This window comes from Grus americana, chromosome 10, assembly GCF_028858705.1.
Source record: "Grus americana isolate bGruAme1 chromosome 10, bGruAme1.mat, whole genome shotgun sequence".
NCBI lineage: Eukaryota > Metazoa > Chordata > Aves > Gruiformes > Gruidae > Grus > Grus americana.
This window is the reverse complement of record NC_072861.1, coordinates 16,940,771-16,964,828: the sequence shown is the minus strand read 5'-3', so window position 1 is coordinate 16,964,828 and position 24,058 is coordinate 16,940,771. Positions and strand designations below refer to the sequence as shown.

The window sequence follows — 24,058 nt, the reverse complement described above, 5'->3', positions numbered from 1 at the left end:
ATTCACAAGTGCAACTCGCACTTAAATCCCATTCCCTAGCAAGAAGTAGGGAGCCCTGCAGCAAAGCTCATGACAAATTAAAACCTGAAAGAGGCAATGAAAGAACATCTGATATATTTTATTTTTTTTTTTTATAGTGTTTGAAAAGCAGACCTGGATGTATGGCAAATGGCGAAACCCAGGGGAACCAGTGTCAGAGATGTTTTGAAAGCAAATGATTTGCCAGGAGGCTGGCATTCACAAAGCTACTGCACAAATTTCCCTTCATCTACTGCCTCTCTGTTTTGGTTTGTGGTTATATGTGGGTGCAGACAGGATGTTTTGAGATAATTTGGGAGCGGATAAAAATTTAAAGACAAAAGTACAGTGCAGACTATGTCTTGGGGAAGGGAGACGTAAAAAGGTTGTATGTTGCTGAGAGCAGGGGCTGGGCATCTGAAGTGACCGATACAGCCTTTTTATGGCAGATGCTCACTGGTGTCTGGTCCTGGGGCACCATGAGCCCTCCCACCGGCAAGGGGGACCTGGGCTCAGACCTAAACTGAGCCTCTGTCTGACCCCCTGGGAGTCTGGGGAGCTCTCTACCCATCCCACAGCCTATCTTTCCTAATTCCTCTCCTAAGTCACCACCACCGCCTGGCACTCTGGGGATACACAGGCAGCTGGAGAAGCCCACTCTGGAGGGGAATATTTCTGAATGGAAAAAATACACTTTCCCTGCCTGTGTTTTGGTCCGCCCTTCTTGACTGAGAGGGCCACAACACCTTTGATGAATGGGGCTCATCAGCTGATCCTCCTGCTTTGGTGCAAAGCTGCTGTGCCATCTTTCCTCAATAATTTCCACATGAATTTCCTTGCCTCCTGGTTTAGACTGTTATGACTAGGGGAAACACTCCTGGACAGCCTTGCTGGCAGATTGCTTTTGCACCCTCCTGCTGAAAAGACTCCCCAAAAGTTTCCAAACTATTTGCAAGAGCGGCACACGTGAGCCCATATGCATTGGCATGTACACAGCCGGTACAGACTCAGCTGGGAGGTTGAGCCCTCTCCTTGGGGCTTCTGATCCCCACAGCGTGGCTGGGGGGCCCCTACTGCAAGACCGGGGCTGTGCTAACTCCAGCCGAGGCAGAAGAAGACAGGTTGACTTGCCAGGCTGGAGTTGACAAGCAGAGAAGAAACGTTCCCTTGATGGACAACCAAGAGGGCAGAGCTACAGATCTCGGTATGAGGGTTATGGAAAATTTTAGGCGTCTGTTATCTGTTCCATGCTACCTCCCTCAGGATTGCCTCAGATGTTATGAGGTAGGTTGGGCTGGGCTGGGTTAGTCATTGGTTGGAGACTTGTGGTGGACAGTTTCTGCAAGAAGTGGCTTTTCACTAGATGGTGCTCTTTCCTGAGCCATCGCTGGGTCTGACCCTTCTTCTTCAGTCTGGGAACTTCCAAGTGATCTGCCTCATAAGCCCCTCTTATAGGGGTGGGAGGAAGGCACATGGAAATGTATTTCCGGAGTCCCTGCTCTCACGTGCCTTTCCCTGTTGGGGCCACCTAAGAAAAACTATTGCTCCTGGTCAAAAAGGGTATATGATGCCGGTATGTTCCAGCCTCCAAAATGACCACATTGAACAGGTGTTGAAACCATTTTTATCATTTCATTGATTAAAACAAAATCAACAGTGCATATTTTGGAAGACAATGCCAAGTTCACACACAGGGTTTTCAGCAGAAAATCTTCTGCACCATACACAGTATTGTTATTTCTGCTCTACCTAGAGAGAACATGACGTATGGGAATTACCTGCAGCCTTTGCCTGGTGCTCTGGCCAGCAGCAAGGTCGCTTTGGAAAGTAAAGTGTTTTGGGGGCCAGTTGCCCTGAGGTGGAGCTGCCCAGCTCCAGTGGGGCACGAAACACACGTTTAACTCAGTGTTGCTTCTGCCTTTGTGGACATGTTCACCTGGCCACCGCCAGGTCTAGCGGGATATACGTGTGTGCGGGAGGTTAAGCCCAGTGGCAATGTTGGGCCACCCAACACATGTACACATTTCCGAAGAGCTTCCAACAAAAATGGTAACTGAAGGCAAGTCGCCACCACAGCAGATCATGCGTCTTCATTCCCAGGGGCCTCCTCAAGCCCAGCCACATGCAGACCACAGGCCCCATGAACTCATTTGCTAATGGTGGGTTGCCATGTCCACCATTTTTCCAGGGCAAGGCGTGGGAACAGTACAGGAGGTGTTCCCTGATCAAACGTACACACCTCACACAATGGTAGAAGAAGGGGGGAGAGGTGGTGAGGAGCAGGACAGGGCTGTGGGCTGGCTTGGTGGCACTCACGTTGAGCTGCTAGATTTTGTGATAGGTATAGATGTGCAGCAGATCACCTCCGTGGCCGGACAGCTTGTGCTCTCAGCTCTCTAAGAGGCTTTGTAACTGCTGCAGGTGGGAACGCTAGAAATGCAACCCCAAGCAAAAAAACCCTTAAAGCTGAAGGTTAGCACATGGGAAGGAAGCATCCCCCTCAAATGAAAAGAAACCCGCAGCATAAACAGTTGCCTGTGTCCTTTCACACCAGCAGCACAATATTATAAACAGGCAGATGGATCTCCCGCAGCAGCTGAGTGAACCGCGGAAGGACACACGGGACGGGGAAGCAGCCAGGTGACCGGCCGGCAGGTGAGGAACCCGCGTTCGCCCAGCCGGCCCTCGCCGGGAGACGGGAGAAGTGCAGCTCAAACTTATCCCCGAGCAAGTTTTCAGCGGTGCCACCCTCGGCCATGGAACACCCCCCTCACTCACTCGCCCGCCCGCTCCCCGGGGCTCCGCGGCGGCGCATGCGGGTTGGCGGCGCGGGGGCGGGCACGGCAGCGGTGGCGCCGCTCAGGTTGCGAGCCCGCAGCCCCCGGCCCTCCTTCCTGCCCGCCTCCCCGGGCGGAGAGCACCCGGCCCGGCCGCCTCTTCCCCCCTCCCCGTCCCCTTCCCTCTCCCTTCCCTCCCGGCCCCGCTGCCAGGGGCGAAGCCGCCCGCCGGCCCCCCGCGGTGAGTTTGCCCCGCCGGAGTTGGGCGAAGGGGTGGGGGGAAAGTTTGGGGAAGCCCCTGGCGGGGCCGGAGGGGGGGTGGGGTGTCTTTCCCCTGGGGGGGCGGGTGCGGGAGCCCCCCTTCCCGCGTCCTCGCACGCTTCCCCCGCCCTTCTTCCTCCTCTTCCTCGGGTTTTTTTTCCTGTTTTTTTTCTTCTTTCTTTTCTCCGTGCAACTTCGCGTGGAGCCGCTCCGGGCTGCCCCTCTCCCTCGCGTGTCTTTATTCCCTTTCATTTGATTATTATTATTTGTCTTTCATTTATTTTTCTGCATTTTCTCGCGCGGCTGCTCCCCGCCGCTATTGTCTGCGGGCCGGCGGTGCGCGGCGGGCCGGGGCCGGGGCCGGGCGCGGTTCCCCCGCTGCCGGCGCGGGGGTGGCGGCCCCGCTCCCCGGGGGGGCGGGCGCGGAGCGTGCCCCGAGTGTGTGCCCGGGCACACACACACACACACACACACACCCGCCCAGCCTGGCCCCCAGCCTCCCTCTGCTTCCTCGCTATTGGAATTATTGATATCCTGATCTGAATAAAAAAAAAACCAAACCCAAAACCCAACCCTCCAGCTTCGCTGACGCAACTTTGTATCGCAGTTTATTGCGGAGAAAGTAATATGTATGGGTTTTACATCAGAGTTCCCTGAGCAACAGGCTGGTGTTGGGTTTTTTCACCTTTGGGGCTGAGTGGGCCTTTGAAGTTACTCAGAGGGTCGTTGCCGTGGGGCCTGTTTTGTGCATTTACTCTCTTGCTTGAAAATACAGTGTTTGGTGGGTTTTTCTTTTTCTTCTTGAGTGGAAATGCTCTTCTTCTAAAGGAAATGCAGGAGTTTCTGGACGAGAGTTGTGAAAGGGTAGTTGTTTCTTAACCTGTAAATTGTCGGGGTTTATTAATCCCCCTTCTGTGACCGTTTTATCACCACAGGTCATATAAAGGAGTTGGGATTAGTCGAGATCAATTTTGCTGACCTCTGTAATTGGTTTGCTGCGGTGTCCTTTATGGGGTTTCATGTTAGCTGGAACTCAGAAGTGGAAAAAAGTGATTTTTAAGCGTGGTGTGGTTTTTGTTTTTTTTTTTTTAAGAGTGTACCGTACTGATTCTGTTGTGGATGACCAGATAGGGTCTTGATAAAGGGATTACAACTGCTGTACTTCTGTAGGACAGTTGGTAGCTGTGGTGTTCTCTGCAATCTTTGTCAGCCGTAAAACTTGAGGTACTCATGGAGATATGCGATGCAGTAGAAATATGTAAAGCATGTAGCTTCAGAGCTGAGTTTAGACAGTTGGTCTGAGATCCATGAATGTCTTGTGTGCTGGGAGTTTTGGCTAATGTAAGCTAATCGGTTTTAAAGGGCCAAGCCACATTATTTCTGTTTGTGGTGACTCTCTTCAGTTTCAAATCAGTCCCTTGCTGGGTGTGTTTTTCATGTTTTACACGCCCTTGCCGAGCTATTGTGGAATTGCAAAGGTGAACCAAGTTCCACATAGTTCTTTAAGGTACTAATGATTTATGTATTACTGTGTTTAAGGAGGTGTATTTTTATACATCAATACCTTAGTAGTGGGAGTAGATTGATGTTACCCTCAAACGTCCGTACCTGTGGATAGAAGCTGCTGTCTGTACTAGTGGAGCGTTTGCTCAGAAGGCACTTGCTGTGCTTTGGGCCACTCTGGTCCAGGCTGTCACCTTCTATGGTGACAATATCTTGCTTGGACACTTGGTGTTGGTGTTGGGTGGTTGTTGTTGGGTTTTTTTGTTTGTTTTTTGTTACAAGCCTGGGAGCAGGGTAAGGGTGCATTAGGCAAGGTGAGGATCATCTGGGCATGTGCTGTCCCTTGGCATGAGTTCAAGCTTGTACCTATCTTCCGCATTCATGGGTTGAGCCTCATACGTCTCCTGTCTGTCCTTCCAGCGCTGCCCGGTGCTGGGCAGACAGGCTAGCCTGGGGCTGTTGCTAGAAGGGCATGGATGTTGCGTTCTGCAAGGCAGACGGGTTCTGTAGGTAGCCTGAATGACAAGTCTTCTGCAAGTAGTGCGGATGCCCTGTGTTGCGTGACGGTGTTCCAGCCTGCATCTCCTGCCTGGCTCCGGCAGCCGAGGGATGGCATAGCCCGAGAGGTGAGGACATGGCATGTTTGGGGTAACGGAGTCCAGCCAGGGACTGCAGCCAGACAGGAAGGCTGGAGGAGCTCGATGTTTCTGATTTACAGCTTCACAGCATCAAAGGAGGAGAACGCAGTTAAGAAAGTCAAAGCTTCTCATAGAAACAGAGCTCTGCCAGGTACTGTCCGATGATGGATGTTTTTAAACACTGCCTATATAGAGAAGCTTTGAGACTCAGGCTTATGCAGAACTTGCTACTAATCTCTCAGCAGGATATATTCCTGAGTAAGCTGTGTTCTGGTCTGGGGTACGCTTCTGTGCTAAGAGGAGGATTAAGTACTGTTAAAGGAACCTGGTTATTCTGTCCAAAGCATGAATTAAGGCAGTGGTCAATAAATTATGCTAGTGGAAAAAAAACATTGGTAGGTTTATTGGTGGTATGCACATGCTCCTGTGTTACAAAGGCAGTGGGTGCTTTTGTATAATTTTCTGCTGGCATAGTAAGTTTTAATAGATAGCTACTTAACAAAAAAATCGTTAGTGGAAGTTGTCATGCCTGCTGTACCTAGTTCTTTTCCACTCTGTTTGCAGGACACCAATGTGTCTGTTTTCTCTGCCTGGTATTTGTTGGTGATCCACTTGCCTGTAATACAGTCCTTGAAGGAGCTTGGGAGCTTTTCTGCTTATTACTGTAGCTGGTTATCTCTGCAATCTACCTGAGTGCTATTAAATGTTATTTCTGTAGGGGTTCCCCACATAGGTGATAAACAGCCTCAAGTAAACTAAACCACATAGTGGATTGGTGTGGGGGAACTATTAATTTCTGTGTTTGCTCTACTGATGCAAGGCAATGTTAGTCCAGGAGACCGTACAGGTATGATTTGCCTTCCCTGAGTGATGGTGGCCTTGTGTTTTACCAGCCTCCTGGACAGGGAGTTGGCAGTTTGTGTGGTTTCCAGCTGGAGGATGACATGAGCAGCATCCTCTCTGCAGGCAGGCGAACGGCTGGCTCTGGAAAGCCGGGGTAGGAAGCACCTTGCAGCCTCCAGCTTGTTGTTACTGGCTGCTGTTCTGTGCCAAGTGCTCATGTGTTTGCTTGCTTGCATTGATCACCTGTAGGATAGATAAAGGTAATGGTAATGAGTGACTTTCTGAAGCAGCTGATAGCTTTGGGCGTCGATGCAGTTCTGCTTCGCTGCTGTGGGGTTTGCCACGGGGCAATATAATCCAGCTGGGAGCCTGGTTCAGGGCTGGCATGTACCACCTGAACAGTCACTTCCAGGAAGCACCGTGCTTTTTCTAAATTAAAACTTGTTGTTACGGTGTTAGATGCAGTGAGGTTTTTATGAATAGCTTAGTCATGCTTCTCTTTTTTTTTTTTTCCTCTTTTTCCCCTCTAAAACAGCTGTCAACAATCTTGCTGTGGAGAGGGAATCAGCCACTCCTTGTACTTAGAGAACAGTCAAACACTGAGTCGTGGTGTCACAGCCTGGCATTGCACTTCTTAGTTGCTTTTGGAAACAATGCTGTGGATGTGGCATCATAATGTTGTCTTTTTATTTATTTATTTAAACCTATCTTTCTCCCTTGCAAATGACCTTTATGCAGATCTAGAAGGCAAAGCACATCACTGGGAGTTAGCTGGTTAGTTACTTTGGTTAGTGATAGGAAAATATGATGGCAGTGCTCCAGGGAAAGCAGCTACGTCGGGAACTTGTTGCTGCAGTCAAGCTATATGGATCTTTTTCAAAAAGATATATCTCTCTATATTTATGGGCCTTTGTCACGGGAACAGGGTGACTCCTCTGTTGATGTCTACGGGGTAAATACGCTGTGACGCCAGAAATCCTGTAAATGGTTTAATGGCCTTCCAGAGACCACTGGTGGAAGCATGCAATAGGTAAAACTTTTTCAGTGTCATCCTAAACTCGAACTGTAATTTTGATCTCTTGTGTGTCGGCGTAGGCGTAAGCAGCCTCTTCCAGTTCCCCAGCTGGGCCATGCTGGGATTTGTAGGTCTGTGCAGCGAAACAGACGGGGAAATGGATTCCAGTAAAGAATACATTATTTTTTTTCAGTACAATTCATACATTGGATCAGTTCAGCAAAAATGTTCATTCTTTACCTGGATTGGTTCCTTGACTTGTGTCCCTTCGTTGTCTTTGCTGCTGTGGCAAAGGCTCAGGAGAAATGCTGCTGGAGCTACACCCTTGGAAGTGCTTTTGTGATTGCAAAGAAGGCATTTCATTGTGGTGCCCATCCCTGTTTTATAGCATATGAAGATGACAAGGGAGATAGATGTATTGCTAAGATAAGCTGGTGAGTTAGAAGTCGAAGTGTTTCCTTTTTAAGTTCCCTAAGACTGCAATTATTTTTATCTAGAATGAAGATATATCTTCTCTGCAAAAATAAGCCCTGCCATTTTTATAATCTTTTTTAATTTTCTTTATAACCATTTTAGGTACTCTTCTAAGCTGTTGAGGAACAGGGGAAGAAAGTGTAATCACAAATATTTTTAAGTAGTCAACAGTCCTTAAAAAGTATGCAGTGTGATATCTTGCAAAAAGTAAGCTTTAATTCTCTTGTAGCTGTAATGAACTGCATGTTGTGACATGGTCAGGCAGACTAACAGGACTTAAAAACCCTAAAAATCAGATGCTGAAGAGTTTATTGGGTGATTTTTATTATGGGTGAGAAAAAGCTAAATTCCTTGCTGGCATAGCAACGTAGATTTTGCAGTCCAAACGTCGAACTGTCACATTGGGAGCTTCTCAAATGTTGTGCATGGGGTTGGAGTAAATGTAAAGGGGAAAAAAAAATCCCTTCAAACTACTGTCGGCATCTCCTACAGCACTTGTATTGAGGGCTTGAAATACAGTGTATTCCAAGCATGTTTGGTGTGTGAGGTTGGGTTTGGTGCCTCTGGGCAGCCTCCTGCAGGGTTTCTTGCTGCCGTGAGGACTGCTGGTGGCGTGGACCTCGTGGGCTTCCACGTTTCATAGAGGACCTTGGTTTTGGCCTTGGCTGCAACATCCAGAAGGGTGCTTTTTCACGGGTTACCTTGTAATTCTGCAGCAGGGATTCGTTTGGCAGAGTTAATCCTCCTTGACCACTTATATTTTCTTTTTCCACCTTCCTAAGGACCAGGAATTCACTTTTATATTTCTTCAAAATCATCCAATCTCTTACTTAAATTTTTTTTGGTGATTCGGCAAGTTGTCTGTAATAATTTATTTTCCCATCTGGCTGCTCTTATCTTTCCAAACCCAGTGACAATTTTTTCATCAGTAGATAAGGCAACTGAACTGTCAGTGTTTTCTGGTATGTTTGATCCTTGCATGAGGTCGTCTTTTGATTTCCTTGGAAATCGTGGGATGGCAACTGATTGCTTGTGTCAGTGAGTTGGATACTGGGTAGTTGCTGTTCTGAGATACTACTTAAAATGTACGAGCGCGGGTAGTTGCAACTGATCCATTGCATCTTAGTTTCACGCACTTGTGAAATTTTCTAGTAGACTATGCAAAATGTTTAGCATTTGCCAGAGTAGCTTCTGACTGCTTCTAGTCTCTCATGTATCTTTTTTATTTCATTTGGGTGGCTAGTCTACCTTTCACAAAAGCCATTACCCTCTCTTTTTGCTGACTTGTTTTTAACTTAATGTTACATTTGCAAACTACATGGCGAGAGATCTCCCCAAGTTGTTGTTTAATTTCAGATGTTATTTACAGTGTGACAGCACCACTGAGATTAGCCTGATCCAGCGTAAAAGGAAGGATTTAAGGATTTTCTTCTGCAGCAGCTACTTCAGGTTTTACTTCTGAGTGGGAGGGAAAACAAGTGATGCATTAGTAAGTTACGTATGAGGCTGAATTTTGGTGAGACTTACTCTCCGTGAGCATGATTGAAGATGGTCGTCTTAAAGCAGAAGGGTGTATGTCATCGATGATGATGCTCGAAACTTTGTGTTGAGAGACAACTACCCAATGCGTCATTTTTGAATCCCCTGTGCTTTTTATCACCCATGACTAATGTAAATTGGAGCAGTAAGTTATGTTAAAAACCTGTGACGTACTTTGTAGCTTCATCTAAATTGTATCTCAGGTTTCTGGCAAAGTTACTTGGGAAAGTAAATCTCTTTCCCAACGTGTCTCTGCCCCCAGTGGTGTAACTGCTCTGTGAGCCTGAATGCTGCAGTTAATAAAACCATGACAAACAAGGATTTTGGCACGGAGCAGCTGTTCTAAACCGGACTGTCTTCAGACTCAAACTACTGACTCACCCTTTCTTTTTCCATGGATTAACACACCTGGCATGTGTCACGTACGGATGCTGGCCGACTCGTCGTGTTCTTGCAGGTATCCCTATTTTCGGTGCAGGGAAGACCAAAGCGGGGGCGTGTGTGTGAATCTGCACAGCAGCCTCCTGCAGAAGACAAAAACCTCCTAATGGAAGTCAATGCCGAGGATGGGTTTGTCCAAAGACTCCTTTCGCCGTGTCCCTGATGCCGGGCTGCGGGAGGGATGCTGCTCTGCTGCTGCCGTGTTTTAGGGGAGCGCGGAGCTGCTGCTTGTGTGAAACCCTTCCTTCGGTGCAACTATATGAAAAGCTGTGCTGGGTCTGTCCGTGGTCTGTCCAGCCTCGCTTCCTGCCCCACAGCATTGGTTGTGGGGCCTTGGAGAGGCGCGGGAGACACACGCAGCCCACACTAGTGTCCGTGGGCACGGTGGGGTTCAATGCCAGGATGTGCGGCACACTTGGCTTCCCGGCACGTGCGGCGCTCGACTCTCGTCTGAATCTTGGAAGCTGCTCTCAATAGGAAGAGAGGGGAAAATAGGGGATGCAGAGGTGTGAGATTGCTGAAGCGAATGAGAGTCTTGCCTGCTTTATAGACTGGTTTCCCTCCTGAGTTTCCTCTGGGATGCTGAAGCCTTCAGTCCCATAATAGCGGTGGGACAATGAATGCTCGGATGGAGGAAGCAGGTGTTAAAGGAAGGGGGGGAAGTGATTTGTTTTTTGGGGGGAAGGGGAGACAGGATGGCCGGATTTGACTCTTACACAAAGCAATTTCTTTTGGCATAAGAGCCTGTGCACAGTGTGCTTCCTAACAGCCAAACCCACAAGTAAGATGGCAGCAAAACTGGGACTTGCCTCTCTTTTGAGTTAATTTTTTAGTTGCCCTTGAGTTTTTTTGAGTCAACTGAGGAGCGAGGCTTACGTGATGTACCTCTGATGCTATGTGATCAATTTTGTTGTTCGTTTGTTCCCTGCTACCATAAATCTTTCACTGCAGCAGCAAGGCTGTGGTACTGGATGTCTTAAAATCTGTTCTTCATACTTGGGGAGTGCTGGTTTTTAATTGTTTTGAAAACAAACTGGAGATGAATGAGTTTGTGTGACCTAGATTAAAACAGTTTCCGTAGCCTAATCTGAAGGTCTTTGGTGGAGAGGATGATTTTGGAGATAAAAGCAAAACACGCCAGTTCATGCGGTACGTAGCAGATGTGTTTGCATCCCTAGCTGAAAGGCTTCCCATCTGGGGAGCGATGGCAGCGCTTCGGTTCAGTGGGGTTTCCAGCCTCTGCAGGAGCTTCTCTTGAACATGGGAGTCAGTTTTGCCATCGCTGAGTGGTTTGAAGCTGCTCCACCCATTTTTATGATGTGATCATCGTCTAAGAGCACAGTGGAACGCAAGAGGTGGTGAGCAAACCTTTCCTTGTGTTAAATGTAAATGTTTATAGTGTGTCTTCTCCTAGCAGCTGCAAAGAAGGTAGGTTGTTTCAGCTGAGTAGAGAAATAAAGGCTAAACCCCTTTTATGCGTACTGTTGTAAAAGGAAGTTTCATGTAATGCACATTCATTTCATAGGGTCCAGGTGACTCTTCACACTTGTGTGATGCAAGGCAAAACATTTCCAGCAATGTTTGTGTTAACCGCAGGTCTTACTATATAAAGTAGTGCAGTTGCCAACAGGAAAATAAATATACGTTGTCGTCAGGGCTGCTGTGGGAGGATGCTGGAGGTTACGGTGGTACCCGTCGTGCGGCTGCATTTGTGTTGGTGGCTCTGCAGAGTCTTGCTGACTTGGGCATGGGAGTGCGAATCTGTGCAATGGGGGCTTGAGAATCTCCAAAATCTGCAGCTACTTTTCCACCCTGGCCAGGGTTACTAATCAATTTTTGACTGAGTCTTTTTGGTAATGTAGCCTGAAGAAGGATGCGTGTAGCATGGAGGCTGAGATTTGAGCACCTAACTAAGTTAAAAGTGCCTTTAACGGGGCGGAAAGTATGTTCTTGCGTGGGTGTCTTGCTCATCTCCTCTGTAAGATGCTAGAGGGGAGTGGGGTGGTGGGAGCTGATTTCTTGGCAGGTGTTTCACAGTTAAAACAGGGTCTTGGTCCCAATTTTCATGCATTAAGCTAGAAAAAGAACTAGCTCGTTGCTTGAAGAGCTCACAAGCTAAAACTGTGGATAATAAATATGCTTGCATGGATGTTAAGAGGATTAATTGTTTGTGAAGTGCATTGAAAGTAGGAGAATTAAAGTAGTGCTTAAGTGGCCTCCTTAATTTGTTTCTCCCTCCTTCTAGTCAGATTACAAGGAGTATTTGTTGATCTGTATGAAATTCACATGTCAGTCCTGTGTTTCCCTGTATTTTGGGAATTTTACTCTTACAGTTTACTTGTGGGCAGTACATTTAAGGTGGTAAAATGTTGTCTCTTCAGATGTCTGTCCTGGTTCTGTTCTTCTCACAGAAGCCACCCCTGTAGACCCACCCTCCTGCTACCAAAACCTTGCCGTGCAAACCCAACGCGATGGCATATCTGAAGAAGAGGTACCGTACTAAATGCGATGTGCTCCCTTCTGCAGCTGGACTTGGCTCTATTGAAACTATGGGGTTTAGTGCTTAGACCTCCCTGGTTTTTCCTTTATCAGATTAGCTAGGATTTTGGCAGGACTTTGTGCTGCTTTTTCTTAGCCAATCGACTTGCATGTGAGTGTTCAGTAACTTTCGTGCTTTATAATCTCAAAGTTCAGAAGTCATCGGGCTGTTTGAGACTAATAAAGAGATCCTGTCCCAGCAACAGCTTACAGTGGGCGTAGAAAAGGAAAACACTTCAATAAGTGGAGAACAAGTTTTGAAATGAAAATTCAAAACTACTTGAGGAGGATGGAGGACTTGCGGCGAAGAAAGTGCTTGAAAATGTATACATCTTCCTGAAACTACGACACACGAGTGTGCTTTTTTTTAGCCTTTATTTACTGCATTGCTCGTGTGACCCATCGCCTTTGCTATGCCAATTAATACTATGAGATGGCAGATAAATGGCAATCATACAGTTACTGTACAATTGCATTATGTAAATAGATTAAGCATTTGAAATGCCTAAAAATGTTAAAAGGTAAACTTAAAAGTTTTTTAATGCACTGCTTAGGAGAGTCTTCTTCCCCCCCCTCCCCGGAAGTAAAATCTTTGCCAAGTTTTACTAAAAACCTAGTCTCATCTGTGCTTCTGATATTAATTAAAAAGGAATAATAATAATAATTAATTAAAAAGGAATAAATACCTGTGTGTATTTATGCCTTGGGCTTGTGATATTTCAGTGCCAAGAGAAACTTGGGCCATTTTGGAGGAAGCTTTAAGTCTTGTTGATTTTGTCTTTGGGAATGCTACATCACTTGGTGTTTGCCTTGAAGGAGATAAATTGTATTCTTTGTAGGGATTTTTTTTGACTCTTAGATAAGGCTGGATCTGAGCCAGTGCATAACTTGAGGATGAAGAAGGAGACTTGGTTTAGTGTTTGGTGGAAGCTGGAACGGGGAGCGGGGAGCTGTTGCAGCGTGGTTGTGTTAACGTGGCCGTGATGCTCAGCAGAGCAGCGTTTTGAACTCCTGCACAAGAGATGTAAAACTGTGTCTAGCTGGGACCATGTCACTTCTGGCCAGTTGGCAAAAAAAAAAAAAAAAAAATCCCATGATGGAGAGGAGGGAAAGAGCTGTTGGGATGCCGCTAGACGAGAGCTTAGCAGCAACAGGGAGTTTGGGAGTACACCCGAGCTGGGGAATGCACTGACGAGCGCTGGATGTGTGCCTTCCAGCCAGGGAGAGCTGCGGGCTGGCGATGGCACGGACCACCCTGCATGTTGGGAACTAATTGTCACCTCTGCTTCTTGCTCGGCTTCAGTGTTAGCAAGCCGTTCCCCATTCAAGAGCACGCTTTGGAGTAACCCTGTTTGCTCACTTCTGCTTGAAGTTAGCAAACTTTAATTCAGTGCTTAGCGCGGGATGCTGAACACCGGTGCTGTGATGTGCCGGTCCCGGTGTCGCGGCTGTGGTCAGTGTCCTTGCCCGCTAAGGAGAGCAGTCAGGATCAGAACATACATTGATTTTTTTTTTTTGTTTGCTTCTTTAAATTATCTGTGTCAACTCCTCGATGTCTGTTATTCAGAAAATAAATCTTGTCGGATATGTCCAACCTAGAAAAGTGCTTATGTATCCAGCAGCCAGGAAACAGAGTAAGTCCTGATCTATTCTTAATTTCTTGTGTTTACTGTGGTTTTATTGTTTGTGTTACCAGCCCTAATATTTACATACTTTTGAATGAGCTTTTCTTTTTTTTGGAAGATACTGCTTTGTTTGTATGCCTTGCAGGACAGGTTCTTCCATTTTTTTTTGTAATAACCAAACAAATTACTTTCTCAAAGGAGTAGGAGAAAAAAAAAAAAAGGAAGATTATAGGAAACACCAAAGAGAGATATCTAAGAATAGAATTGTTTTTTGCTGATGATATGCTTAGACTCATTCTAAACTTGCGTCTACCCTTCCAAATGTCCTTGGGCTCTTTGAAAGCTTTGTAAAACTTCTTGCATATCAAACTAAGTGCTTGTGGTGATTTATCTGAATAGCAGATGCATTTACAGTTGACATTTTAAATGCAAAGGTGCTTCTATGAAAATGCGTGTAAGAACAAAGTTGTACTTCTTCCCACTAAAACCCCAAAGAGTTAGCAGGGCAAGTCAGTGGGCGCTGCGATGCTCGTGTTTGAGTAGTGCTTGTGACTGTTGTCCAGCTGTGTGTCTCTGGAAACTGATGTGGTCTCTTTTTCTGTGAAGTAAGGAAGATTTTGGGGTTATCTTCCCTGCCTTTCTTCTGGGTGCGTGGGAATGATGGAGCTGATGTTCTTCTGGAGGCCTGTCCCTTGGTACATCAGTGGGCCTTCTTTTCCATGGATATTTGGTTTCCCCTAATAATCCTTTAGGAACTAATTTGAAACTGCTATTTTTTTCAAAATAACGTGGTCTCCAAAGAAGTTGCGATCAGCCTTTATTTGCAACTATTACTGTTCTATGTTGATTTACCAGGTACTCTTCAAATATAAATTTCTTTTAAGAAGCAAGGCAGAACTTTAGGACTCTTTTCTTTTAAATCTGTTCTCCCTGCCACGAAATAAAACCTATTTGCACGTTGATGAATAGTGGCTAGGAAGCCTGTCTGGTTCTGCAGCGGGATCCATAAATAGCATTAGTGTCTGGCTTGCTTCGGGAAGGAAGGTGTCCCGTTGTGGCGGTGGCGGGAGGCGAGCCTTGCGCTCACTCGCAGTAGAGTTTCCCTGTCTGGGCAATGTTCACCAGCACGACACTTTAAAAGAAATACGATGCAGAGTGTGTAGCTTAAATATTTGAAGTACAGAACCCCTTTAAAAGTTCCAGCAAGTACTGACTTTAATAGGAATGGGTTATATTGATTTTTTTTTTTTCCCCCGTCTATAGCTCTGCTATGGGCTCAGGAACACTTTGTGGATCGTAAAGCTGGTGTGAAAAAAAAAATGCTTTCCCCATCACCCCTCCTATCTCTTGCTGCAGGGAGCACCTCGGGACAGGTGGAGCGCGTTGTCGCATGTGGTCCATGCATAACGCTCCGGTGTGTTTGGATGCATGGGACAGCGCTTGGAGTAGCTGTTCCAGTTGCCAGACTGGATCTGGCAGCTAATTCCCAAACCTGTTGGGTCTCAGGATTGAGGTTTGGATGAATGCCTCTGAAACGCACCCTCCCAACCATTTGTAATGATAATTTTTGAGCCAAGAGCGCCAGATTTGGTTTTCGGAGTGTTTAGTTTGTGGTGCAGTTGCTAAAGGAGAAACTGTCCTCTGTGCTAGATTAAAAATCAGTTTATTCTGGAGAATGAAAGGAGAAAGTTCAGGGACTGCACAGTTAACCATCCCTGATGTCCCAGAAGCAAGCATATGCCCACTCCTCTTGCAAAATGGCAGGTAATTAGCTCGAGGCCGTCCCATGAGTCGATGGGGCTGGGGATGCTGATGTCCCGTTTTGATGATAGTGGGTACGATGAAACAAGGCGAAATTTCAGAATTGGCATAAGAAAAGCTTTTAATTTCTGCCCCCCTTGATGAAGGTGGTGGTGGTGAAACGCTCCCCCACCGCGCTGTATTTTCCTTTTTTAAACTGCTTGTGGCATGGTTATTACTGGATGTTGTGAAATGTAAATAACGCCAAGGTAGTGAACTCGGCATTCCTGGCTCCTTGGCAGTGTTCGTGAATGGAAACATCTGTCCGAGTCCTCTCCGGTTCGCTTCCCTCGCACAGCTGCCCGCTTTAAGCACGGCTCAGCGCGGGGCCGTACGTGCTGCTGAGTCCTGCAAACCCTCTCCTTAACTTCTGCACATGTACACCACGCAAAATGGAGGAAAATCTAGAGGCTAAAATGTATAATTAATGTCTTTTTTTTTTTTTTCCCCCCTTCGTGAGGATTTTAGTGCAAGTTGTTAAAATATTTGGTGTTCTTGTGCCAGGCTGTGGCTGCAAGACTCGATGCACGAGAGACCTGATCTCATGCTCTTGTCAGAGTCCGGCTTTTCTCCTGGTCGGTGCATCTTGCTTGGATTTCACTCTCAAATCACAACCCCTCACTTGGCAAATGCATAACTATTCCCTGTCTCTCCTATTTGGATTATACAGAGTCTCTTGCAGAGTGTAAGCTTCGCTTGAAAGGACGTGTTGGTTTGCAGGTTTGGAGATGGATGGTAAGAGTTGAACTGCTCTTAGGTGAAACCACCTCTTAAAGAGGAGTGGGAGCGAAGGGAAGGACACGAAACTGCAGCAGCAAGTGCAGAAAGGAGGGTAGGAAACCGCCCTGAGAATTCACTTGGTATTTTTTCTTTTAGCTTGAGTGGGAGATCTCAGTAGCTTATGAAGTGGGCATTAAAAAAAAAAAAACAACCCAAACAACAAAACAAAATCCAAAACAAAACTCGCAAACCTAAGAAAAAATGCAAATAATGCAGGAAATACATAATGAACATTTTGTGATTGGGAGAGATAGTAACCTGGGCTTCAGAGCTTTGAGTCAGCTACAGGATGTAAATACTGCTTGTGCTGACATGGCTGGGTGCTCTGTACCAGCAGCATTGGCAATTTTGGCTCTAAAACAGACTTTACAGAGTTTAGACAATGCTTTAATTTTATTTTTTTCATTTAAACTAGAGAAATTGTTACGAATTTTGTCATGTTAGTGGAACTTGAAATTGAGACGTCTTTACAAGGTGTTTTCTTCTTGCAATTTTAATCATAAATTAGGAAAAATGGAGGGGAGAGGGAATGGGATACTTTTGTTCCTTTTTAAAGGTAGAAATATCAACCATTTTCCTCTCTCCTCGACCCCTTGCGTGTGCGGTGAAAGAGAAATGTCAGTTTTTAAACAGATCAAAAATCAGTTTAAGCAAGATTGCATGGCCAGGTTTTGATGGGTAAGGGATATATTAGGTGAATTAAAACAGCTGGCTGTGATGCCTTTACGAGAATGCTTTTGCATATTTTTAAAGCTTTCAGTGATTTTTCTTTTGCTGTCAATATGTGAAAAATTATTTCTTTAAGGGAAACTTTAACTGTGCTAAAGAAGGAATAATTCTGCATTCAATGTATCCAGTTCTGGAAAAAAGCGGGTTATTCTTAACATAAATTATATACTCAGAATTAACTAAGATTAAAATTACAGTGAAGACAGGCTAATAAGGGTTTTACCCTGCTTAGGAATTCGACTTAAAGCCTGCGTTGGAGCCTGAAGTTGAATTTGAGCTGCCAATTGAGTTGAAGTGTAAAGTGCCTCCCTGTCTTGATTGGAGTAAGCTAATGCAGAGTTTTAACTGAATTAAATTTTGTTCTCTTTTTCATTGGACAGATTTTATAAAGAGTTATTTTGTTTTCCCCTCTGAGTCATTCCAAAAGCTAATACAAAGCATCATTGCATAATGGAGGGGGGGGTCGCTTTTACTATCTCTAGTGGCTCTTCACAATTTCTAGCCCTGTAAATAATTGCTCAAGGCAAAGGTACACTAATATTATTTGATGAACAGGAAGTCTACAAATAGCTGTGGTATTTTGCTATAATTACATTTGCAGTGATGCAGGTGTTTAGTCTTACCCATAGTCAGGAAAAACAGCACTGCAAACAGATTTGTAAGAACACGTGGATGAGGCGGTAAGGTGTAGGGTTGAAGGAAAGTACAGCAGCAAAGTTGAATTTAAAGGTTAAAAAAAAAAAAGGTTTCATGAGGTGTGTTGCTGATGGCACTGCTGCTATGGCTTGGCTTTGTAACAGCAAAACAAAACCATCTGAACCCCCATTTCTTCAGAAATGGCAAGATACCTTCCTTTAGAATTTTTTTTTTATGGGTTATGGTGGTCTTGGATTGTTGTGCTGCCAGTTCTGTCCGGGAAGGGCTCCTGCTGTTGTCCCAGGACTTGGTGGTATTTGTCAACTTGGTAGTTTTGGCTTACGTTTCTCACCCCCAAACCTCTCCTTGGCTCATGTGATGCAAAAACCCTTTTCTTGGATGTGTCAGTGAAAGGAGCAGTTACGTGTTCATCCTTGAGCAGCTGGTTAGGTGACACCCCACATCTCCTCCAGACAGTGAGTGTGTTAAAACACCTCATTAATACTTAACTGAGCTCTCTCAATGAGATGGCTGAAGGAAATGAAATACTGTCATTAAAGTAATGCTGTCAAAAATGCCTGAAACCAGCTATATTGGGAGACTGACTCATCCTGCCCTTGCTCTGGGAGCACTGTTGGATGAAGTGGGAGGGTACCCTGGTTTTTTTCCACAACTTTATGACCTTCTATCACCAGCCCATGAGTTTATTTGGTAACAAACTGATGCAGGAGAGAGGACGAAATGCAAACGGGAATGTTTCTGTGGGTGATGCTCATAGCTGAAATGGTTTTGGAGTAGTTATTTTGAGAGAAAATCTTGGCTCACGTTCATCGAGCTGAAGTACTGAGAGCAGCCTGTGATTTGGAAGAAAAAGGAATTGGGGAGAAAGGAAGCAGGTGGTGAGAGGACGTATGTACAAGAGAAGTGGAGCACCACTTGTGTTATCTCTTCAAAATCCTCTGCTTTTCTTCCATCTAGAGAAGGTCATTATTGCAAGCGGGCTTTGAGGTTTGGAAAAAAAGAAACCGGTACATATGCAAGGAGCACGTGTACAGAAAATTGCTGTGCTGTACAAAAACTTAGTGTGAAAGTGTGGAACAGAGATGCCTGGTGATGTCTTCAGCTGAGTTTGGCTCTGAAGTTTTGTGGGGGGCACAGCAGAATACTTGTGTGCCAGCCCATGTGGGCTGGTATAAAATAAATAAATAAATGATTGTCCTGATCTCACTTCGCGCTAGCGGGCTTGAGTGCTTCTCTCAACTTTGGATGTTCTTGAAGGAATCACTCTTTCTTAGCATAAAAAGTTGTACTGAAGATATTTAGACATAAATGGTGCTGCATCTCCAGAAAGGAAAAAGTATAAATATTCAAAGTGTCCAGTTAATCCGACAGGATCGTGAATCAACACATGACACCGTGCCTGTGTGCATTCACAACTGTAATTATGAATGACTTGCACCATGAGACAGTGATAGCTTCAATACTGCCTTTCTGTTATACATACAGCGTCTTCTGTGCTATTGTTTAAAGACTCCTTTGGAAGCCTGATTTAATATTGGAGCTGAGTGAATAATTCAAAAACTTTTTATCAAGTACTTGTTTAAATTCTTAAATGAGCTCACCATAACCTTTTTATGCACCCCTCCTGCATGTGTCATACAAATATTAGAATAATAGAGTTTTACTAGCACAAATGTTTCTGTGAAACAAATTTTTAGAGCTTGATGTATGACTGTTTATGGAAAGGGGAATGTTAAAATCTCGCACACGAGTGTCTATGCCAGAAACTTGCACTCGCTTACTTAGGAAAAGGGTGGGGGACAGGACCCTCGGCTTCGTTTGAGCAATCCTAAGCAAGCTCGTTTGTCAGATTGACTCGTATGCAGCTTGAAAACTGAACACACGTATTTAAAGGAATTTCAGATGTATCTCTTTTCCAGGCCATTCTACAAACAGTAGCAGTGCTTACTTTAAAATATTTGCTTTTTTCAGATAAGTACTATTTCTGACTCTCTTTTTTCCTTTTCTTCCCCCTTTACGTGAGAGGAAGCGGTATGTCCAAGATGCATCTGCTTAGCATCACAGAGTAGCTTAACTGCTCTGCGGATGCAGACCAGAGGAAGTCCCTAGTCATCTTCTGAGTTTGGTCTTCCCTTGGCCTGAAGTCCAGTCCAGGCTGGAAGAGAGCCTTATGGTTAGGTAATTTGGGTGGATTTAGCATGGCTACTCACATGTATTAATGTTTGCAGGCTTGCTGGTGAAAGCTCATTAGTGTTAACTCGCTTCTGAGTACTGACGATCTTTGCAGGGCTTTTATTTGCCTTTTAACAAGGATGTCTAGAGAGGCGGCATTCATTTGTCTTTTGCTTCTGAAGAGAAGACTTAAAAATGGAAAGCTAGCTCAAGAAGAAGGGGTTGAGGATTAGGTAAGCAGCTGGGTGATGCTGTATTCTCAGTGGAGAATTGTTGCTTAATTGGTTACAAGAATTTAGCAGAGGCTGTTTATTCTGTTTGCACACAAACCTTCTCCTGTGCATGCTCTGGCCGCCCTCTAACCTTTCTGGCACCGCTAAGCGTGTGCTGCAGCTTCCCTCCGGGAATGAGACGGAAAACCCATACTCTTTCAACCCGTCCTGAGTTTGCAAAGTCTGAATTGCATCTGCGGGGTTTGCTCTCTGAATTTTGGATTTCTTTGCTGACTCTCATCTCAGAGCTCTGCTGAAACCTTCTTTAACAGTCTAGACGTGGTTACTGCAGAACTACCCAGGAACGTGCTGAACTCCAGCCACCAGTAAGGATCTGCGCCACGTGCCCCTTGCAATGTATGCGGAAATCTGGAACCGCGGGCTTGCGTGGCGAAGCAGATTCTTGGAGTGACAAAGAAACTACTATTGAAATCTTCCGTTGCCTTCAGTCACAGCTATTCCAAGTGTAGCTTCTAACAGTACAGAGGCTTGAAACCAGGCATCTGTGAATCCATAGCCAGGCCTGTGAAGGAGGGGGAAAAACCTAACATGGTCTTCAGAAGTAGCAACTTTTGGTTTTTTGGGTTATAAAAAAAAAAAACCCAAACAAACCCCAAATCCCAGCATCATCACAACAACCAACCTTGAATTTGCAGAAGATGGGCAGTGAAATGTAACAGCCAAGTAAACCTGATCTTTTTTTGGCTTTCCTGAAGCTGTCATGTGTGTAAAGTCATATTTTAACTGAACAAAATTAGTTGCATCTAGCTCCGCAACAGCGGGCATTGGCCTGTTGTAGTTTTCTTGTAGTCTGTCAGCTTCGTGAGGAAGACTGTTCAGACTTAGTCTGACTCCCTCACATCAGCTGTAGCATCTGGTGCGGTTGGATCTTTATCAAGCCGAAAAGAGTTGACCAAGGAACATCTAGTCCATGCCCGTTCATTTCCTTGCAATGCCGTGAGTATCAGTGGTTCGTCAGCTGTTACTTGCCAGTGTGGGTTCCTCAGACTTGAAAACAAATGGGAAGGTTTGGGTGCGCTTTGTTCACTTGTTCTTAATTAATGGTGCAACAAGAGTTGTTTTGTGACAAGAAAGACCCAATGATCTTACAAAATGTGCAGAACAAGCAGGCTGTGTCTTGTTATCCATTACGACATTCCCACTGCAGGAAACACCCTTTGCGCTTTGATAAACTTGGCCTTAATAGTACTAAACTGCAAATTAAGTAATATGTAAACTGCTTTTGTGCACTGTAGATTTGTAACAGTACGTTGTCTCTTCAGACGTTGCATTGCAAAGCACGTGTGAAGATAGGTGAGCAATATTACCCTTATTTACTATGTGGGGAATCTGAGACTTGGCAGCTTTTTCTGAAATACCCACTAAATCTGAGCGTGCGCCACGGGAAGCCGCTGTGGTATATGATTGAAGTCCGTGATTGCAACAGGCAAGGTCTCCACTGTGGCACGAAATGGGGAGGGCGAGCGCCAGCTGAGCTTTGTCCGGAGCGATGTGTCTGAAGAGATGCAGGCTGGTAGCAGAATAGAAAGTGACTGTTGTCTCCCAGTTCCCTAATTCTCTGCTTGATCACTGAGAAGAAATTACGTGACCACTGAGCAAACTGGAGTGTCTGTACAGTTTGTGCTGAAGTGGTGTATACAGTTAATAACCTGAAGGAGCAACTGTGTCACAATAAGCTCTGGATTTTGTTGCATATTTTTGCTTTTTGGTTGCATGTTGGTATTCTGCAAAGCAAGAGGTGATTTTTTTTTTTTTTTTTCAGCCTTTGGCAGCCTTGTCCCTATTTACATAAGTATCTTTGCTACTTCACCTTCCACATGGTGACACGTGGACCATCTCTGTCTGCTCTTTATGCCATTCTGGGTTTGGTTATTCCCTTTCTACCCAGTAGAGGTTTGCACTCCATCCCTGTCCGATTCAAACTGGTGCCTGTTCAGAAATGCATCACCCTGTCTTTTAAGTCTTCCTGTCCATATAACAGTGTGCTGAAAAACATTTTATTATTTGTGATTGATTGATCTCTTTTAGCATTGTCAGAGGGGAAAACAGTTAACAACTTGATGTGTATTTGGACTGGATGGAGTAATGATGAAGTATAGCTGAGTTGTTTTCTTTCTTTTAAAGCTGCATACTATTTTCTGCTGTGGGTGTTTTGATTCTTGTTTATTTGGCTAGTCCGTTGCGAGAAGAATAGTCTGGGAGAAGGGAAGGAAGAGGCAGGGTTTACCCCTGCAACCATCGTTGTTAGCCCTAGCTGTTGGTGGAGCTTTGCTGCTCTGGCTCGACCTTTTTAAACTTGAGAAATGTGGGTTTTGTTTCTGTTTCCATCTTGTTACGTTTTAAAACTATTTTAACTATACCAGATTGTTTGAACGTTAATAGGAGGAATGTTTTTCGGAGCCTTGATAAAGTTTCCAGGCAGCTTTTCATCTGCCAAGTACTGTACTGGGCTCTCACTGGTGGGGTTTTGCTTGGTTAGCTTGGAGAATCTGCAAAGCAACTGGTCAAAATTGCTGACACGTGTTCAGTAACGTGGAAATCGCCATCCTACTCCACTGAAGTCCGAGTGGTCGTGTCGGCAATAAGACCAGGATCTGACCCTGACAATTACACGTGAACTGTCTCAATCTGGAGAGCGTTCCTAGACAGTGTCTCCCCTCTGACTCCAGCTAGTTTATCCTTTTGGTCTTGGGTATTGTTTGGGTTTTTATTTGCTCAGTCTCTTAAAAATATTCTGCCTTGCCCACGTATTTTTGAATTAATTCAACCACATGTGCATACTTGGTGATGCCAACTTAAAAGAAGAGTAAAATCTCAATTCTGTAGTTGAATATGAGGAGAGGTAACGTCTAGTTGCAACAACAATGCTATTGGTAATAATGCTTATTAATAAAAAACTATCATCTTCCACCTCCATCCTCCAGACCTCCGCTTTGCAGCTTTGGAGCAGCTGTAATCAGCCTGTACAACTTCCCTTCCTCCTCTCATGAATAAATCCAACTACCTTATCTTCTCTATCGGAAAGTCTTCCCTGGTTTAAACAGCCTCTCGAGGAGTGCGTATAAAAGGGGCTTTCACTGGCTGACAGGAAGCGAAATGAATAGAGGAACTTTTGATAATGCCCTGTCTGTCTGAGCAGAGGATCAGCCCGACTAAATTGTACCAGATTAGTGAATGATAGTGCTTCAGCTGGGGCCAGAATTATAAGTTTTTAATCTTGGAACAAGCAATGACTTCTTCCTCTTAAACAGTGATCAACTCCCTCTTTGATTCGGAGGCTTGCAGTCATCCGTATTCAGTTAGTTTGGGGGGTGGTTTTTGGTGTGGGGTTTTTCTGTTTTGGTTGTTTTTTTTTTTTTTTTTTTTTTAGTTTGCCTTTACGAGTCTTAGCAAGCCTAGAGTGCTTTTTTTGATAGCAGCGGTTTTGGTAAGACCTGTCGTGGCCACACGCCACTGTGCTTTGGATCTCTATGCCCATGCTGAAATCATGTCTATCACAGCTTTCTTAATATTGATCCATTTTTTGTGCTGCCTCGCAGTCTTTTGCAATTAGCCCTGGGGTGGTTTGGATATTTTATTTTTTATAATCAACACTTTTTTTGGTTCTTGCCACCTTCAGCCTGACTGGGGTGGGTGACTCCTCACGTCCCACCCCACAACTTGGTCCAGACTTTGTGATAATCCGGTTTGGGAGGGACAAATGACTGAAAAATCTAAATGAGGCAGTTTAGCTAATTGCCTTAGGCCTGACTCGTCTGCTGGATAACTCTAGTTTTATTGCTGTCCAACATGATTGACATTTGAGGAATTGCACTGGTATAATACTGGCAAGAGCAGTGGAAAATCTGCCCTATTGTTTTGGATATGTTTACTGCCTGAGGAGCACCTTTTTGTTAGAAATAACGATCTGAAATGCAACTGATTGAGTGAATGTACTTCTTTTTCTTTAAATCGC

The 24,058-nt window shown here is 45.1% G+C and overlaps 1 protein-coding gene across 1 annotated transcript in view; it reads left to right on the top strand.

The window, feature by feature from the left end:
- Positions 1-2,867: 2,867 nt before the first annotated feature.
- LOC129210572 (A-kinase anchor protein 13-like) overlaps positions 2,868-24,058 on the top strand; it is a 121,899-nt gene continuing 100,708 nt past the window's right edge. Inside the window, exon 1 of the mRNA XM_054836431.1 lies at positions 2,868-3,036. The gene's annotated coding sequence lies outside the window, so the exon portion shown is untranslated. The remainder of the gene's footprint in view (positions 3,037-24,058) is intronic.